Raw genomic sequence first — 18,395 nt, 5'->3', positions numbered from 1 at the left:
CACACACACACACACACACACACACACACACACCCAATTTGCAGCCTGCTTGAGTGCCCTTTATCAGCTCCTGTGGTGCAGGCAGAAATCACTCACTACTGTCAGGCCCTAGGCTTCATGACAGGCATGGGTCCAGGTCCCCTTAAGCTTCTCACATTCATGGCTTCTGAGGACTATTTCTGATCCTGTATGTGTGTACTGCATGGGTGGCATGGTAGTGTTTTAAAACACTCTGGTTTCATCTATTAATGTTGTTTCACTTTGGTAACAAAGCATTCTTTCCCCACTTGAAATCAACAGCACAGACATCCCAAAGAACAACCAAGGGATTTCTGTCACTGATGCCTTGTAATAAGAGCTAATTAATGCTAATTAGTGGGCAATCAAGATCAGTTGGTGTTCCTAGATACATTGGTACCTCGGGTTACGTAATCTTTGGGTTGCAAATGCGGCAAACCCGGAAGTGTATACTTCCGGGTTTTGCCAGGCCCGCATGCGCAGAAGCGATCTGTGCGTGTGTGCAGAAGGGCACCTCGGGTTAGGGACTTTTCAGGATATGGCCGGGCCTCTGGAACGGATCCAGTCTGTAACCAGAGGTACCACTGTATTGGAATGTAGGTCACACCTATTTCCTAGGGTGGAGACTGAGAAACAGCTTTACAATTTCAATCTAGCCAGAGGAACAGAAAGATTGATCCTGTGTGCATGCTCCAGTTTACTCTGCACCCAGTGCACTCTCACCTCTCACCTTTGGTTTAGGAAGCACTGTATGTGTTACATTAGCTACAACCGTATCTATGATGCAACTATCCTGCTATTTCTTATAAAATGCTGCATTTTGATTCATTTCCCACTCAAACCAGCAATGATCCTAACTGAGGGGGCAAATGGCCTAGCCTTTGTCTCTCTCTCTCTCTCTCTCTCTCTCTCTCTCTCTCTCTCCATGTGGAATTCAGTTTGTAAGGAGCTCAGAGCATGGCTTTAACCAGCCTCTTTTGTTTCAGACCAGAATGGAGTCTAATAGTAGCATTTTTTCCCCTCTACCAATAGTTTAGAAACATTTACCTTCTGTAACTAAGCAACATTTTGACTGCCTATGCAACTTTTCGGATTGCTGTATGGAAAAGCATGACTCTGACCTTTGAAGGGTTTTGTAAGTAAACCACTTTATGACTTACCAAATGCACAGTCTATCTCTGTGCTAGGGAAATGGGAAAACTTGGAAGGAGCTTCTAAAACTGGACATTTGGATGGGGTCGTCTCTACTTTGATGGATAAGTCACAGAATCAGAATCTGACTAAAGATGGAAGACTACCAAAAACTTTCTTTGAACTAACTGACAATATGGACCTAATTGATTTATGGAGGACGAGAAACCCCCTAGGTAAAGAAGGAACTTTCTTTTCTGAGGCCCACCTGTCATGGACAAGAATCGACCAAATCTGGACAACTAGAGGGCTGGCACCTAAGACTACAAAAATAGAAATCTGCCCAAAGACTTGCTCCGACCATAACGCTTTGAAAATGGAAATGAGATTTACTACTGCCGATTCCTTCAGATGGAAAATGAATGACAACCTGTTAAGAGATCAAGAGATCGTAAAGAAGGCCCAAAAAACTTTAAAGGATTACTTTGAAATTAACTTGAATACCTCGGTGGAAAAAAGAATTATCTGGGACGCAAGCAAAGCTGTTATGAGAGGGTTTCTGATACAACAGAATACAATCAAGAAAAAACTTTGGAATAGTAAAAAAGACAAGTTATTGGAGAAGATAAGTGATGGAGAGAAAAAATTAAGAGTGAATCCAAAATCAAAAGAGACTTTAAGAGAAATCAAATTTCACCAGTCACAATATGCGAAATTGATTAACCAAGAAGTGGAATGGAAAATCAAACAAATGAAACAAAGATCTTTTGAATCTGCGAACAAATGTGGGAAACTGCTCGCTTGGCAGTTGAAAAAGAGACAAAAATTAAATTATGTCACCAACTTAGAAGTTGAAGGGAAAAACATTCAGAAACCGGGAGAAATTAGAAGGTGTTTCCAGAAATACTTTAAAAAACTGTACACACAAGAATCCGAGGAAGCAACTGAGATAGAACAATTCTTGAAAGATAACGGCCTACCAAAATTATCTCAAGAGAAGAGATCAATCTTGAATTGTAAAATAACACAACAGGAAATCGAGGATGCCATTCAGAATATGCAACTAGGCAAATCTCCGGGCCCTGATGGACTCACCTCCAAGTACTACAGGATTTTAAAAGACTATTTGATACAACCATTAATGGAGGTTTGCAACCAGATTATGGGGGGAGGGAGGGCACCAGATACGTGGAAAGAAGCATTCATCACACTGATACCTAAAGTGGAAACTGAAAAGACTCAACTTAAGAACTACCGCCCCATCTCACTCCTAAACGTGGATTACAAAATATTTGCGGATGTTTTGGCTAACAGATTTAAAAAAGTACTAAATGAAGTAATCCATAAGGACCAAGCAGGCTTTCTCCCAGGTAGACATTTGTATGATAATACCAGGAACATTATCGATATTCTGGAACTTTTACAAACAAATATTAACACCAAAGCAGTGTTAATTTTTATTGATGCGGAGAAGGCCTTTGACAACATTTCTTGGAAATTTATGAAGAAAAACTTGGAAGGGATGGGAGTGGGAAGGGGGTTTGAGAATGGAATAGAGGCAATCTATTCAGAACAAAAAGCTAAGTTGATAGTGAACAATGTGGTGACAGAAGAACTTCATATTGAAAAAGGAACACGCCAGGGGTGCCCCCTATCCCCTCTGTTGTTTATTTCAGTCCTGGAGGTTTTGCTGAATATGATAAGGGAGGATCGGCAGGTACAAGGAATACGGGTCGGAGCGAAACAATATAAACTGAAAGCATTTGCAGATGACTTGGTTTTAACATTACAGGAGCCAGAACCTAGTACAAAAAGAGTTTTGGAATTGATTCAGAAATTTGGTCGGGTGGCGGGTTTTAAGCTGAACAAACAAAAAACTAAGGTGTTAGGGAAAAACTTGACGGTTACTGAAACAGAGGGGTTTCAGAAGGAAACAGAACTAAACATTGTTAAAAAAGTGAAATACCTGGGGGTCAATCTGTCTTCTAAGAATTTGAATCTATTTAAAGATAACTATGAAAAATGTTGGTCAGAAGTCAAAAAAGATTTAGAAATTTGGTCAAGATTGAAACTATCCTTGTTGGGCCGAATTGCAGCTATAAAAATGAACGTTTTGCCAAAAATGTTGTTTTTGTTCCAGGCCTTGCAGATTGTGGACAGAGTGGATTGTTTCGGAAAGTGGCAGAAGGACATTTCTAAATTTGTCTGGCAGGGCAAAAAGCCCCGAATAAAGTTTAAAATACTAACTGATGCAAAGGAGAGAGGGGGGTTTGCCCTGCCGGACTTAAGGTTATACTATGAAGCTGCGGCCTTCTGCTGGATGAAAGATTGGATTTTATTGGAAAACACTGATGTCCTAGATCTGGAAGGCTTTAATAATTCGTTAGGTTGGCATGCGTATTTGTGGTATGACAAGGGGAAAACACATGGAATGTTTAAAAACCATATTGTCAGAAAAGCAATATTTATGGTCTGGAAAAAATACAAAGACTTATTGGAAAGTAAAACCCCGAGGTGGATTTCACCAATAGAGGCCAAAGCTCGGAAAACATCCAATATGGAGGCATATTGGCCGAAATATTGGGAAATAATAGAAAACATTGGAGGTAATTGGAGGTTGCAGAGCTTTGAAAAATTAAAGGATAAGGTGCAAAATTGGCTACATTATGCCCAAATTAATGAGGTTTTTAAGCTAGATAAAAAAATAGGATTCCAGGTGGAAAAATCGAAACTTGAGACAGAGTTGTTAGAACCAAAGACCAAGGTAATATCGAGAATGTACAACTTGCTGCTTAAATGGAACACTCAGGATGAGACAGTTAAATCAGCCATGATAAAATGGGCTCAAGACATTGGTTACAATATTATGTCTGAGGACTGGGAAAGGTTATGGACCACCGGTATGAAGTTTACGGCATGTAATGCCTTGAAAGAAAACATTATGAAAATGGTATACAGGTGGTACATGACCCCAGTCAAGCTTGCTAAGATATACCATTTGTCTGATAATAAATGTTGGAAATGCAAGGAGGCTGAAGGGACATTCTTTCACCTCTGGTGGACTTGTCCAAGATTGAAGGCCTTTTGGGAAATGATCTATAACGAGTTAAAAAAGGTGTTTAAGTACACCTTTCCCAAGAAACCAGAGGCCTTCCTTCTGGGCATTGTCGGCCAAAAGGTGTTAAAAAAGGATAGAACTTTTTTTATGTATGCAACAACTGCAGCAAGAATTCTTATCGCTAAGCATTGGAAGACCCAAGATTTGCCCACACTGGAGGAGTGGCAGACGCAATTGATGAACTACATGGAACTGGCCGAGATGACTGCAAGAATCCGAGACCTGGGAGAAGAGGCAATGGAGGAGGACTGGAAAAAATTTAAAGACTATTTGCAAAAGTATTATAAGCTGTATGAAACATAAGACGTCGTATGATTTGGAACGTTAGCCCCAGCAATGAAATTTAATTATCTATGAAATTGCTAACATTTGTGAAAGAATCAAAGTTTAAATGGGTAAAAATGATATTTTTAGAGTAAATGGAGAATAAGAGATCTAAACTTAAATTGCAACTGAAAATATAAAGAAACACACGAAATAAGGGTATAATTTGCTGATGACTTTATTATCAAGAATGCATTATGCGGGAGATGTGGGGAAGTCCAATGGAAATTTGAAATAAGCTGTTGAAATGGATGTGATTTTCTGTTCTTTTTCCTTTTTTTCTTCTATTCTGCTTTTTCTTTCTGTTCTTTTTGTAATTTGGAAAAATGTAATAAAAATTATTATAAAAAAAAAATAAAACTGGACATTTGGTGAGTCACTGGAGAAGGAACATTTTAAAGGTTTTACAGGCTATATTTCCATGCTTTGCTTTGCTGCATGTTTTGTGATGTTAAATATCTGCTGAGGTTCTCTCAACCAAACAGTACTTGCCCCAAACTTGGGTCTTGATTCCAACAAGTAGAATATTCTGTTGGTATAGCTCCACCAGTAGAGTAATTTTGCGAGTGGAGGGGCTGAAAATGGCAGCATCAGAGATGAATCTGCGAAGGAATGGACTTAGTCTGAAACCTAAACTTACTTAGATCTTGCTCCCATCTTCTATGGCAGTGTATAATTTAAGCTAAAAACCGATCTGAAGTACTTTATAATCAAATTATACTGGCCCTACCTCAGTATTCTGATCCTCAATTTCATTTCATCTCAGTAAAAAAAAGCAGTGTCACAAAAATAATTGTGCTTTATTCTGTTTTTGTCTTTCTCCACCCAACCTGATATTAAATTTAATTTAAAAGCAAACTAAAGAAAACTGTACCAGTGAACCCATGTTGACTTCAAGATCTTAAACTGTTGTTTAAATTGGAAAGGCTATAATTAATCCAAGCAACTAACCAGTTCACAGAAGGCAGGAATTTTTGCTGCGAAACAAATATTACTGTGTGTTTAGAAATTGACAGAAACCGCATCCATCTAAAAAGTGGAACAAACAGCAGATAATGCAGAAGTCATAGGAGTGGATTACAGTAGCCATTTGCTCTTCCTTATACTCAGTGCTTTTCTTCTAGAAAAAACAATGCTGGTACTGGATACCTTTGATTAATCTCCTTGTGTGGTATAAGCAGTGATTTTTTTCCCCTGGCGGTACTCAAACAAGTGGAAAGCAATTTCCCACTGCTTTTTCAGGGTAATGGTTCCATATACCACTATAGATGAGAGAAATAATACTCCATAAAGATCCCAAATATCCCTAGCATGCATATAATTTATAAAGTAATTATCAAAACAACTGGATGCCTCAAGTATCTAAGAGTGCCTACTCCTCCTGGACATGTGGCATAATAAACTGCCAGGCATTGCAAGGAGTCAACATGCTAATTTGTATTTTGTCCAAAGGAAAGGCGCTGAGTTGGAATAATTTTCAGCGCCCTCATTCATCATTGCTTTCACTTGCACGCAGCCAATCAAATTTAGTAAGAGATGATGTTACTAAGTGGCATTGCATTGGCTCCAATATTTTTTTCCTGTGCAGCGTTTTGCTGATATTCGCCCATGTGCACTGATAAAATACCATAGGTAATCTTGATTTACTAAAACAAAAGCCTATTTGTGTGTTCTTTACCAATATTAAGGAGTGGACATGCACGTCAGTAAAACATTGCACCAAAGGAATATTACTTACCATCACCTCAGGATTACTTCGTATCGCAGTAATTTCTTAGTCTGTATTAGGCTACTAGTAACGGAAAGCTACAAATTAAATGAGAGCTGTGGAAAAGCTCTACATGCTCCTGAATTGCATAAATTTTCCTAGTTCAACTAAAATCCAAGTGGACTGGAACACCGAACAGATAGAGCCCACAAAATGAGCACTTTTTTTAAAAAAAGGAGAGTAATTCCTTCATCCTATTTCCTGCCAGTAAAGAGGAACATATTCTACAATATGTGTAGAATAGTTCACCCAGTGAGCTATTCTACACATATTGTGAGAATGAATTATCTCAGGAGTGCAAGCCACGTCATACACTTGATAATGAACTGCTTACTGCATTCCTTACTTCGCCTTTGGTCCACAGTTTCCTCATAATTTATAGCTCACATTTTACCCTCACAATAATCTTGAGATGTCACTCAAAGTTTTATTGCTGGGGCTGGGGGCTGGGGATTTGGGTCTTCATAGTTCTAGCCTTATATAAAAAGCACTAGGCCACATCAGTTCACATGAAATACTGCAAATATACTAGGTGTCCTTTATTTTTTCCTATAACTGAAAAGTTAACTGACAAGTTAAATTTAAAGTAAGCAATGCTATTTAAACTGTTCTTTGTTTTCCCAATCTTCTGACTATTTTGGGGGGTTCATGCCCTGTACTGACCTGGTGCCAGGCACTGAGGCCTTAGAGGATGAACCGGACACTCCACAGGTCAAGGGTCCTGAGAAGCAGTCAGGGTGCCCTAGAACTGGTGATGAGGATCCCTTGGAGGGGTCCTCTCAGTGGGAGACATGCTGAAAAGCTCTTGGAGCTGTCATGGAGCAGGTAGAGCCACCCCTCAGTCCTTGAGAACACCCAGCACCAAAAGGCTCAGGCCAAAGAGCATTAGTGGAGTATGTATGTTCACACCAAGGGTCTCCCCATGGCTCATGAATAAGGGTCTTCTCATGAGTAAACAATCCCTGGAACTCCTTTGCAGCTAGGGTTAGGGTGTAGTCTTGGAGGGTGCAATATATAAGGTCTCTCTTCTGAGCCTTCCAGGTGCTGCAAACAATGCATGCCCCTGCCTCCTTGTATCTTATTTGAGGTCCCCTCTCCATTTTTGAACTATATCAACAATATATTTCAATATCTGAAATATCACCTTCTACCCTACAGACCCACTTGTGTGGCAAAGTAGTTTTGTCACCCTCAGAGTTTTGGGGATGGAGACCCAGGAGAAGCTATAACCTGTAGCATCCACTAAGCTGTGGAATGCCCTCCCCATGGTGGTGCACCTGCCACCTTCACTGTATAACTTTGTTTGCTAAAGACACCCCTCTTTCCGATTCTTGATTGTTCTGATTTTAATATTGTATTTTTACATTGTTGTAACCCACACAGGAAGTGAGAGCTGGACCATAAAGAAGGCTGATCGCTGAAGAATTGATGCTTTTGAATTATGGTGCTGGAGGAGACTCTTGAGAGTCCCATGGACTGCAAGAAGATCAAACCTATCCATTCTTAAGGAAAACAGCCCTGAGTGCTCACTGGAAGGACAGATCGTGATGCTGAGGCTCCAATACTTTGGCCACCTCATGAGAAGAGAAGACTCCCTGGAAAAGACCCTGATGTTGGGAAAGATGGAGGGCACAAGGAGAAGGGGACGACAGAGAACGAGATGGTTGGACAGTGTTCTCGAAGCTACCAGCATGAGTTTGGCCAAACTGCGGGAGGCAATGGAAGACAGGAGTGCCTGGCATGCTCTGGTCCATAGGGTCACGAAGAGTCGGACACGACTAAACGACTAAACAACAACAAAAACCCACACTGGGACCCTATCATGAAAGGTATGCAAGAAATCTACTAAATAAAAAGCAAAAGCAAGCCAATGCCAATTGATATTTCCAACACACAGTTCTCAGTGACTATTTGGCAATGGGATATTGTTGTCAAATCAAAAGTTTTTGAAAATGCCTGCAGAAGTTCATCTGTATGTGGAATTATTCACATGGCTCAATGGACTATAGCTCTGGAGACTTCAAACTTTCTATAGCAAGGCAGTTCATGTAGGTAATGTTTCTCACTGGCAAACAACACTAATTGGTTTGAGAATGGTGATTTACACTGCCCTTGCCCTTGAAGGAACCAGTAAGTAACTCAATTGTGAGCACAGGGAAATCATAGCACTCAGTTGATGCCCAAGTGAGAGGAAACACTAGGCCATTACTCCTAACTCCATTTCAGTAATAAATAAATAAACATTGTTCATTGCGTTTTATTTCCTATTAATCCATTCTGCTTGGTATCGCCTATTTTTTTCAAATGGTGCTGCAGCCTGGCTCCTAATTCAAGGACACTCCACTCTCTCACTTCACAGCTGATATCTCCCAAGATGAAATATAGGCAAAGGGTCCTACTTTGCCCAAGCCCACCCTGCTTGCGTGCTCTCCTTATACATTTCACATGCTCACCCCTCTTTATGAATCAAAACAAAAGGAAATGGTAAGATAAGAGGATCTGAGATATAAGGTGATGGATATGCCTGGAGATGCTGTTGATGGGAAGGAATAAGTAAGAGTGTCTCTTTTTTGCCTTAACTTTACATACTGAATCAACCCCATAGAAGACAACATTGCTGTCTCTTCATCCATGAGAGAATTATCCCCTCCCCATATTAAACCTTAAAGTTCAAGGTCCTCACTAAAGTTAATAGAACTCTAAGCATTCATTTTTGAAGGGAAGTGGGTGGTGCTGTGGGTTAAACCACAGAGCCTAGGGCTTGCCGATCAGAAGGTCAGAGGTGCGAATCCCCGCGACAGGGTGAGCTCCTGTTGTTCTGTCCCAGCTCCTGCCAACGTAGCAGTTCGAAAGCATGTCAAAATGCAAGTAGATAAATAGGTATCGCTCCAGCGGGAAGGTAAACGACGTTTCCGTGCCCTGCTCTGGTTCACCAGAAGCAGCTTAGTCATGCTGGCCACATGACCCAGAAGCTGTCTGCGGACAAACGCCGGCTCCCTCGGCCAGTAAAGCGAGAGGAGTGCCGCAACCCAGAGTCGTCCGCGACTGGACTTAACAGTCAGGGGTCCCTTTACCTTTTTAGCATTCATTTAAACCAGAGCAGGGGGAAATGCTGGGGAAAGCTCTTTCCCTGAGGGATTAATCCATACTTATTGTCTTGGAGGCTACTACCTTTAGATGAGAAGCATGTGGGCATCACTGCAAGCACAGACCTTGATTGGTGGACACTGACAGTGTTTCCAGGAATGTTGGACTGTTTCTGTCATTTTTACACTGTGTTTGTGTTTTCTATACAACCCTAATCCCTCACAGGCTCAACATATACAGGTTATAGCAGATGTTCTGTTACTGTAGCTGTGGCATGTTTTCCTACCCATTTCTTGATATTTTGCTGTTGTGCATCTCCTCTTCTTTATTACTACTCAGAATTAATTTGACCCTTTTGTTTAATGCAAATGTTGCCAAAATTCAGCTTTTATTCATTTAACCCTTTTTTATAAAAAGAGCAATCTCTCTTTTATGTTTTTCTCCCCCAGACATAAATATCAGGACTGCATCAATAGGAGTATAGCATCTAGATCAAGGGAAGTAATAGTGCCACTGTATTCTGCTCTGGTCAGACCTCACCTGGAGTACTGTGTCCAGTTCTGGGCACCACAGTTCAAGAAGGACACTGACAAACTGGAACGTGTCCAGAGGAGGGCAACCAAAATGGTCAAAGGCCTGGAAACGATGCCTTATGAGGAACGGCTAAGGGAGCTGGGCATGTTTAGCCTGGAGAAGAGGAGGTTAAGGGGTGATATGATAGCCATGTTCAAATATATAAAAGGATGTCACATGGAGGAGGGAGAAAGGTTGTTTTCTGCTGCCCCAGAGAAGCGGACACAGAGCAATGGATCCAAACTACAAGAAAGAAGATTCCACCTAAACATTAGGAAGAACTTCCTGACAGTAAGAGCTGTTCGACAGTGGAATTTGCTGCCAAGGAGTGTGGTGGAGTCTCCTACTTTGGAGGTCTTTAAGCAGAGGCTTGACAACCATATGTCAGGAGTGCTCTGATGGTGTTTCCTGCTTGGCAGGGGGTTGGACTCGATGGCCCTTGTGGTCTCTTCCAACTCTATGATTCTATGATTCTATGAAAGCAGAGGTGGGGAGTTTTAAGTCCTGCAGATGTTGCTGGACTACAATTCCCATAATCCCTGGCCATTAGCCACACTCCCTGGGGCTGATAGGAATTCTAATGCAACAACATATGGGGGGGCAGGCTCCCCACCCTTGACTAACTACTTAGGCTGCACCCTAAACCACTACCCCTCTTAATATTGATGGTTGTGGAGAGGGGTTAGAAGCAACATAGCTCCTGCTCACTGGCCTCCACTGGTAGACACAGTGTTGTTGATTGGTGGGGCTCCACTGTTGCAGAGCCCAATCTCTACATAAATAGGCAGAGCCGGGGCAACATAGGGCTGACCACAGATCTGCTGCATCTGATGTTGTTTCAGCTTCTGGAGAGGGGCCTGATCTGGAACACTGCTGGTGTGCCAGCCTGGAGCTGACTCAGCAAAAGACCAAACAGCAAATTCCAAAACACCCCCCTGCCCTGATCAGAAAGAGCCAGCAGTGCTTTCAATTAAATGGTGGCTGTACAGTTCCAGGTGTCCCTGGCCCCTCATTAGGACTGCTCTGCCTGTTGATTAGATGGTACAGATCAATGCTAATTAGTGCAACTGAACCTTGTGTTTATATTTGTTTTATGAGGGGCGGGAGTTAGGAGTTAAATGGTTCTGGCACGTTACTATAAAAAAAGGAATGAAAACCAATGCAAATGCTGCAGTCCTGTGCACGCTTACTTGGGAGTAAATATTGTTAAACTGAGTGGGACGTATTATTGAGTAAACCTAAGACAATTCTGCAACAAGCACCTTGCCATCTAAAAAATGAGAAAGGTGTTTGGGTTTCTGTTAATTGTAAGTAGCCTCAAAATTGTAAGTGTCTCAAAAAAAGTCAGCTATACCGAGGCCTTTTTTATAACGGGAATTTATTTATTCAGCTGATTAAATTCAACCAACATATTGGTAAGAGGTAGGGGTTTATCAGCAGACAGCCTGAGTAAATGCTCTTGTTCATGTGATCTTATAGCACCAAACAACATGCAAATGATTCTACTCTACCTTCTACCCCAACGAACCCTCTAAAATTTACAGTAATACAAGTTATTTATTTGTATGACTTCTTACCTGCCCTTCACCATAACACGGTGTTACAGCAACAGAAAATGAAATTATAACAACATAGCATATCCAAATGTTATGGTCATCTGTGCCCTCTTTTGCAAGTGGGTCAGGAGGTGCAACCCACAGTGTACCAGCCCCAGAAAATTCTGCTGCCTTCCCTCCAGAGTAGTACCGATTTCAAGGACTGTCCACCATAGGAGTAGCAGCACTTTGCCAGAGGTAAGTAGAACTGAAGCTGGGCCCGCCCATAACTACTGCAGTAATTCTTACTGCTGGTGACTTTCTTGCTTGCTCTGATAATCATAAGACAGAAATAGCTAAGAATATCCCTCATTATATTTTACAGCACTACCCTCTTCAAGCTTTGTCCTTGGAGCAGCAATTCTGTGTGCTGTGCTTCTAGTCTGTTGCTCTAGCCTATAAATTGCCTTAACGTTCCCAAAATTTCCTTCAGGTACTTATTCTAATGACAGCATGTGGAAATCACTGAGACTTCAACAGAGAGGAAAATAAGGTTTCACATTCATGAAATTCCCAAGCCTGTAGAGACTTGAGAACTGAATCCTAAGGACGACGTCACTGGGACTTGGATGTGAGGTATTAAGGCAATAGCACATTCAAAGAGATTGAAACTCTTGTGCCTTTATTCCTTTAATTTTTATTTCTTTAGGTTGCAATCCTATACTCACTTACCTGAATGCAATGGGACTTGCACAAGGTTGCGGTATTAGCCTTTTATAGGCTGGCCTCAGAGAAAGGCTCCCTGCATATAGAACAATTTAAGATAAAAATACAGTTTTTAAAAACTCCATTAAAAGCACTCAGGAACAGAATCTATTAAAATAGCTATAAAGACAACACTATAACCAGTTCTAAAACAGACTGGGAAGCTTGTGCAAATATAGAAATCCTTGCTAGGTGCCAAATACACAACAAAGTTGGCACCCACTAGGTGAATTTACTGGAAAGGGCATACCTCAATTCAGGCTGCCACACCTGAGAAGACACTCTTCCACCCCTCCCTCTCCTTCTCTCCTTCCCTCGCAATGCCTAACCTCAGATGTCAGGGGGCCTTGAAGAAGGCCTTCTGCTTAATCAATGTTTGAGGCAGATTCATGGGGGTGGGGGAACAGTACTTCAAGCAGCCAGTTCCTTGACTGGCAGTTATGTACCAAGTTAGGATGTCTCTAGATACTTGTTTTCAGGGTTCAGTATTAGTGGCCTTTCCACTCTCTGCTCAGTCAGGCTCTGTGAAGTGCAAGGAAGGAAAATTGGTGCTTCTTGAACCCTTAACAGCTTATAATATCCTGCAGGAGAATGGGTGGCTGGGTAGCTGAACAAGAACATTTTGTAGCAGTTCTGGCTTGGCATAGCTGTGTAGGAACTTACATTCTCAAGCAACTGTTATACTGAATATAAGTAATCAACAACCTGGATTTGAATCGTCAGAAAAAAACTATAACATGAATGGGGGGGGGACAACTACAAAACAGACCTGTGACTCTAAAGGTTTGAAGAAAATTACGGTTATTTTACATTTCCATCACTCAAATCTTTCATTCCCCAAAATACTGGTTTTTAGAGTTTTGTAAACTGCGGGCTCCAATTTATTGCACTTTTTACTATTTCCATTCTTAGTTTACTATCAGAGGCATTAAATCATCAACCACTGGGTATATGGAAGTACAATATTTTGCATAATGTTGATTAATAACACAACACACACATATAATCAAGACATTCTAACAATGCATGGTAACCCTTCTGATGTATAATTCATTCTAATTGAACAGAATATTTTAAATATTTAAAAAATAGGTTCCCCCCCTTACTGGCTCAAGAGGTAAATCCAGCATTTTCTTCAGCTGGAACTTGCTGGAACTCAGTTCCAGCACCTCTCAGGTGGGTTCCATTGCCATTCTAAGAGAAGAAGGGAGGCGCTCATGGTGAGTTCTGGCACCTCTTCTTCTAGAATAATAGCACTGGGTAAATTATTTACCTTCTTGAAAGCACTCATATAAGTACACACAACCACTAGCACCTTAAAGCAACTCAAAATGCAATTGTTCTTCCCTTGCTCTGTTGATGTTCTTTATAGTGGGAAAAGAGTTCTGGTCAGAAATAATAGGGTTTTGTTAAGCATATCACCAATACTTTATTTTCTCACGAAGCAATGAAATATGTACATTAAGCACTACAGAAATCAAAAAGTGAGAAGGTGGCCACCAAGTGGACCAACAAATTGCAGAAATTGGATTAAGTAGGCAAACAACATGTGAGACTATTTAAACAGTCACAACAGCATCTTACCTTCTTCCCTTAAACCTTCCAAAGGCAACAATACCATCTGTGGGATGATGAAGCAAGCCTTACTTATTTAGAAAGGGTGTGTTTGATCTCCACCCCTTCTTCAATTTTTTTAACTGTACACAACCCTGGGAACAAAAGGTAGCCAGTGAAGCAGTTATGCTACAAAAGAACAAAGGGGTTTCCTGATGTAATATGCATAGTGAGGAACTGACCAAGTCTGGCTGAGTCGTTTTAGTCTAACAGTAAATCTCAAAGATAAAAAAAGCAATCCTGGTCTGCCAACTCCAAACATTTCACAATTCTTTTTCCAGCATTCAATACTTGCTTCTTTGAAGGTCCCTCTGCAGGAAACAATGGACCACTCTAGGGTGCAGACTCTCTGCTGTGGCTGCTGGTCTCTGTGAATTCAGTCTACAAAGGTCAAAAGGCCCAGTTCTAATTCTGAAGAGTATCATGAAGTAGAAAGCAAGTTAGGAAGATTTAGCAGATGCTACTTTAAGCATCTCAAAGCAGTCTAGATCCTCCTTAGGAAAAGTGCCACTGACTCCATCCTTTCATCCTCATCACATATAGCAAAAGTATTGAGTCTGCCAAGAAACCTTTTTAAAGCCTCTTAACTCTGGGGGCGGGGTGGAATATATGTTTCACTGGTGGAGTGGAAAGTAGAAAGAGAGAGAGAGAGACCACATGATTATTTAAACAGAGCATTTTATGTAGCAAGGATTAGTATCTAGAAGACCACATGTGTGCTGGAATTTTCAAGAGGAGCTTCCTATTTTCATCCCATTGAAGCCCATGAAACCTACTTTGTAAGTCTGCTAGCTCCTCTGTATTGCCATTCAGAGTAGGGCAGCAACTGACAGAGAAATCAGTTGCTTCCCCAGGCGCATGAAGTGCTTTGCATGTATGTGCCTATGTGTCTTTTTTGATATTAGACATTGTCTTGGGCCACACACACACTAACCTGCTTGTAGCACCAAAAAGCAGTTTTTCTTAATCCAGAATCCTTCATGCTCATCCTCAACATTGTACCTTCCATTTAAATTGATTCTAGGTCCTGCTGCCCACAAGGGTGGGTGTAGTAACTTGATATGCATTTGAAAACCCTGCCCTTGATTAGGTTATCTATGCTTTTTCCTCCATCCATGTGTTCAGGTACCGTATTTTTCGCTCTATAACACGCACCCGACCATAACACGCACATAGTTTTTAGAGGAGGAAAATCCGTAGGCATGCCACCCGTAGGCATTCCCTCCATAACACGCGCAGACATTTCCACTTACTTTTTAGGAGGAAAAAAGTGTGTGTTATGGTGCAAAAAATACGGTAATTGAAGAAAGAAGTGTTTGCAATCAGGGTATAAGTCTGTTTTTATCTGTTTTCAAATGTGTACACTTCAGGGTAATGCAGACTAAATCTGCAATGAGCTTTTATCAGAATGAAACCAGTTTCTCAAGAAGCAAAAAATATGAAAAGATCTAGACTGTGTGTGGACTAGGTAGAATATACAAGTATTGGTCTCCACTGATTCGAGAATAAAATGTTTTGTGTATGCAGATGTGGAACAGGCACCACATGTTATGCCCAGTACACATGGCCCATACATTTACACCCGGTGATGCACTTATGGACTGCTTGTTCAGTCCAGATATGGCAGGATTTTCACCAGGAAATTATGAAACATTAATTTGGATCAACAAAATATTTTACCAGGGCCAAAGGTTTAACAGCAAACACCACTATGCATTTCCATTATAGACAGGGAGACTCTGATTAAATATAAAAAAGCTTTCTTAGTTCTTACAGAATTGAAGGAAAACATGCTCTCTCACATACTTCCACAAATTGTTCACAAACATTCTCACACACTGACATTTATTACAGGAGAACAGCTTGGTGTTTTGGACCTCCTTAAGAGCAGGTAGAACAAATAGCCAGCACCAAAATGACAAAGAAGAGACAGTCTCAAACTGATGTTTTTAAAAATTGATTTTTTTAAAGTGGCATGTGATATGGTTAACATGTCAACATATAACCTTCCCCACAGTGAAAATAAAAATCTTGCAGTGTTTTGGTCCAATGAGGTAACCACAGGGGGGTATTCAGAGCACCAAGGCATGCTATCAGCTTATTTGGTGCAGCATGAGATCAAGAATGCTTATGCAAGGGATATTACCTCCTCACACTGCAGCTTTCTGCAGAAGAAAGGGCTCTTTTGAGGGTCAAGGGGCCCTCAGAAAAAGCCAGGAAGTGTGGTAGCGGCAATGGAGAGAAGAGGTCAGGGAAATCAGCCAGAACTAGCTTGCACGAATGAAGCTCCCAACTCAAAGGAAAGGCTTTTTTGGGTGCAATAAAGAAAAGGGGATGATAGTTTTCCTTGCACTTATGCTGCATTGTATATAAACCAATATATTGAATCATACTGTGAACATCTCATATTGCAATTAAATTTTTGGAGCACCATTTTGTGGTTTTGCCTCTTTTTTTGTGACTTTCTGGCTATTGGTAAACCAGTATAGGAAACACAGTGATTGAGGGCTGGGAATTGGGGTAAGAGACTAGAGAGTCACAGGCACAGCCAACATAGGTCAAGGCAAGGTCTAATCCAGCTGATGAACACTACTCTTTTAGCTATGTCTCAACAAACAATTATTTGCACTGGGTGGTATTAGGTCCCTTATATCATGCGAGTTCCTAAGAAAACAATTTTACGGTCCTGTGGTCTACAAGATTTGTGTGCAGCTTTCATCAGGTGGGGTGGGGAAAAGATGCTTTTTAGAATAGCTGTGTGGTACAGTATTCCTAGTTTCTTGTAACTAGGGTGATTTGAGAACGTTATAAAGAAAGATAAACAACGTTGACTTTGCTTTGGTGTTTGTATGATTTCCTGTTCAGGAATGTTACAAAGCAATTGCTTTCACTATTTCCTCAGATCAGGGTATTTGCTGTAATCATTTGTTTCCCCAAGGAGACTTATAAAATCATAGAATTGTAGAGGTGGGGGGGGGGCGGATGCTGGGATTCATCTAGTTCAACCTCCTGCAATGCAGGAATCCTTTGCCCAACATGGGGCTCGAACCATTACTTTGGTTATTAATCACTTTCCAAAATGATATGTAATGGAAAGACTGCCTGTAAAGACAGTTTGGAAAATGAAATGAATCTACATTCGGAGCAGGCAAGCATAGCCTACTGCACCAAGATTTCACCAGATGAACTGGTTTCCAGTGTTTTCTGAGACCAATTTAAACTGCTTCTGATGCTGCCCTTTAAAGCCCCAGATGGTTTGGGGCCATGTAACTTATGGGGCTGCCAGCATCCCATATCAGCTTACTTGCCCCTTAAGATCCACTTCTGAAGCCCTGTTGAGGTACGCGGCAACAAAGGATGGCAGGCTCACAGGCCAGGGCATTTTGAAGAATGGCCCCACAGTTGTGGGGAAATGATCCCATGTCAGATCAGGAAGTCCTCCATTCCTGCACACTTTCAAACAGGGCTGAAAAATCAACCCTTTTGCCACAGTTTATAGCAATTAACTGCAGTCTAGCTGTTGGTTAGTGATTCGGGTGGCGCTGTGGGTTAAACCACAGAGCCTAGGACTTGCCAATCAGAAGGTTGGCGGTTCGAATCCCCGCAACGGGGTCAGCTCCCGTTGCTGGGTCCCTGCTCCTGCCAACCTAGCAGTTCGAAAGCACGTCAAAGTGCAAGTAGATAAATAGGTACCGCTTCAGCGGGAAGGTAAACAGCGTTTCCGTGCACTGCTCTGGTTCGCCAGAAGCAGCTTAGTCATGCTGGCCACATTACCCAGAAGCTGTACGCCGGCTCCCTCGGCCAGTAAAGCGAGATGAGCGCCGCAACCCCAGAGTTGTCTGCGACTGGACCTAATGGTCAGGGGTCCCTTTACCTTAGCTGTTGATATGGCATTGTGTTATGAGTTCTTTTGGTTACATGATGTCCTGCTATGTTACATTTTGCTGGATTGTTGGTGGGTTTGCTAGTTTGAATAATGCTGGATAAAATAATGTGCAGAGATTATTAAGATATTTTAAATGTTTATTTATTTATGTTACTGCTCATATTTTGTTTTGATTCAGCCTTACTTGCCAGACATATACATATAGCTCTGCTGGAAGGCCAGGATGACATACATTTTCAAAGGTGATGACATAGGACAGGATTTCCCAGTGTGGTGTTTGATCTCCACATTGAGTTCTGGCATACTTGTGGGAGGGACATGAGAGAATTAAAAAGTGAGTGAAGAAGCAAGATATATGCAAGGACAGGCTAGGCTTGTAAAAACCTTGACCTCTGAACAGAAGTGTACTTTGAAAGAAGTAGTAACTTAAAACATGCAAGGATAAGCTATTATTCATTCAATAGTAAGCTTTTTTAGAGCATTAAGGACACAGTACACATAATTATAACCAGTGCTTTTTTCTGGGGGGATGCAGGGGTACGCATACCCCTAAACATTTTGTGAATCTTTGTACTT

General features: G+C 41.3%; 1 protein-coding gene and 1 long non-coding RNA gene across 19 annotated transcripts in view; one reads left to right on the top strand and one right to left on the bottom strand.

The window, feature by feature from the left end:
• Positions 1–18,395, top strand: part of LOC309526090 — a 399,393-nt gene that overhangs the window by 36,638 nt on the left and 344,360 nt on the right. The gene's annotated exons all lie outside the window — the stretch shown is intronic.
• The window catches only part of ATP2B2 (ATPase plasma membrane Ca2+ transporting 2), a 358,314-nt gene that overhangs the window by 137,411 nt on the left and 202,508 nt on the right, over positions 1–18,395 (bottom strand). Inside the window, exon 1 of one of the 18 annotated variants that reach the window (XM_082211889.1) lies at positions 13,904–13,958. The exons of 16 other annotated variants lie outside the window; for them this stretch is intronic. The gene's annotated coding sequence lies outside the window, so the exon portion shown is untranslated. Of the gene's footprint in view, positions 1–12,286; positions 12,357–13,903; positions 13,959–18,395 lie in introns of those variants that run through there. One more of the 18 variants, XM_082211887.1, reaches the window with a different exon arrangement.

This window comes from Podarcis vaucheri, assembly GCF_965113315.1.
Source record: "Podarcis vaucheri genome assembly, chromosome: 2".
NCBI classification, from domain to species: domain Eukaryota; kingdom Metazoa; phylum Chordata; class Lepidosauria; order Squamata; family Lacertidae; genus Podarcis; species Podarcis vaucheri.
This window is presented reverse-complemented; position numbering and strand designations above follow the sequence as displayed.